At 51.7% G+C, this 1,903-nt stretch overlaps 1 pseudogene across 1 annotated transcript; it reads right to left on the reverse strand.

Moving 5' to 3' along the window:
- Positions 1 to 344: 344 nt before the first annotated feature.
- On the reverse strand, positions 345 to 1,198 carry LOC105820987 (annotated as a pseudogene). The gene is made up of 2 exons (XR_001138035.1): positions 1,180 to 1,198; positions 345 to 1,134 (listed from the first exon to the last, which is right to left on the reverse strand). The product of XR_001138035.1 is annotated as a protein O-linked-mannose beta-1,2-N-acetylglucosaminyltransferase 1 pseudogene (transcript).
- Between the last annotated feature and the right edge of the window lie 705 nt (positions 1,199 to 1,903).

The raw sequence follows: 1,903 nt of genomic DNA on the forward strand, positions 1-1,903 counted from the left end.
TTCCATACACCATCCCCACCACCACTATTAGCATGTCTGCCACCAAATATTGTTATCTCTTCTACCCCACCCCCATCCCTACCTGGGCTGAGAGCAGAGAGCACAGCATCCTGTACAGGTAGTTGGGTCGGTTCCCCACAACGACAGCTACGGGCACGTTGAGGACCTTGTTGTCTGGGAGTGGGTTAGGGCTGAACTCAATGGGTGTGGGGTCCTTGCGGCTACACTCACTCCTATAGCCCTCAATTTTGCTGCAGAAGTGCCTGCGACGATGGCTCGGCTCCATGCCTGCCCAGTGGCAGGCACTCTGCCTCTTCATCTGAGTTTAGCAGCATATCTGTCTTCCGCAGGACGGGATACCCGCAGGAAAAGTGGGCAGGTGACTTCGAACGTTTCTCCCTGTGGATAGGACATCCTTTTTATCCCACGAAGGCCCAGGAGTCCCTCCAGCCCAGGGAAGGGCCAGTCTGGCTGCCCAGGCTCCTCAGCAGAGGCTTGGTTGTGTCTTTAAGGTGGAAGGATCCCTCACTTTAACCGCGCAGATGAGCACTCCGCCGGGCGGACGGATCATGGTGAGAAATAGTACCACGGCCTCATCCTCCTGAGGTAATCCCGTGTCAAACACACTCTTCATCATCACATGGCCTGTGGCCTCGTTGAGGATGATGACATAACTGCTCCGACCCTGCTCCCAGGCCTCGTCCTCCAGCACCGTGGTGCCATCTACTGCCACGCATTCTCTGCTGCAGCTCGAGTACGCCTCCTTGTCGTGGACCTGACGAGGACTGCTGCCTCTGTGCGGTGGGGGCTCCAGGTGGCCTAGAGCCTCGTCACAGTCTTGCTCTGACTCTGGGTCTTCATTGGCTTCACTGATTGCTCGGCGAGTGTCCAGGATCAACTTAATGTTGACAATGGCAGTCACCAGCAGGAAAAGCACGGCCCCTGCCTGACAGAATCTCCTCAGGGCCCGCTGGTTCGTCAGTTTATGCTTCCAGGTAAGATACCAGCTCCGCTTCTTCCGAGCCCCAAAGGGCTTGATGAGGGGGCTGGGCTTGCAGCTGTCCATGCCGGACGCGGGGTCGCCAATGTCCCGGGCAGCGCATGGCTTCAGGAATGGCTCAGGGCCCCGAGCCACTCAGCCCGGGGCACCAGGCACCGCAGGCTCATCCTCTTCCTTGCCGCTCGCGGCCCCGCCCCCTCTCTGAGAATTTTTTGAAAATTTACTTATCAAGTGCCTTCAGAAATGCCGCGGAATCCTGGGCATGGTGAGAATTTCCTTTTAGAAATATTTAAATCGTTTCAATTCTAATGACCTCAAACCATGGCCCTATAATACGACATAAAACCTCGGCGGCAGCCATTAGGCTGTGTCAGGTCTTCACACGTGTGCACGAAGCTCTTTCCCTCCTAAGGGCCTTCGCATGTGGCTTCGCCGTCTGGGTAGCTCCTACTTCATCAGCCTGCGTCTTACATTTCACTACTTTAAAAATGTCTCTAAAACTTCTAATCTAAGTGAGGCTTCCACCTACCCCATTATATTCTCACCTGGTACCTTATTGATTTTCTTCTCAGCCATAGTTTACAATTTATAGACATATTTGATTATTTGTTTAATTAGTTTCTTCCTCACTATTAGTTCCATTGGATCAGAGCCTCTGTCTTTGTAATTCACTGATGTTCATTGCATTGATGACACAGTTTAACTAGTACTTTGTATTTTGCTGAATGCATAGCAGTTGCTCAAAATTTGTTGAATAAATAAAATCCCTGTGAGGTGGAGACTCAGAAGGAAGAAGCAATGGTAGCTAGAATAATAGAAATTTAAGGCAGGCTTCCAAGTCAAGTTTTGGCACAGGAAAAACTGAAGACCAGTTCTCAGAAATCGAATCCAAGAACAGGGCCA

Source organism: Propithecus coquereli, unplaced genomic scaffold (genome assembly GCF_000956105.1).
Source record: "Propithecus coquereli isolate 6110/MARCELLA unplaced genomic scaffold, Pcoq_1.0 Scaffold550, whole genome shotgun sequence".
In the NCBI taxonomy this organism is placed as follows: Eukaryota; Metazoa; Chordata; class Mammalia; order Primates; family Indriidae; genus Propithecus; species Propithecus coquereli.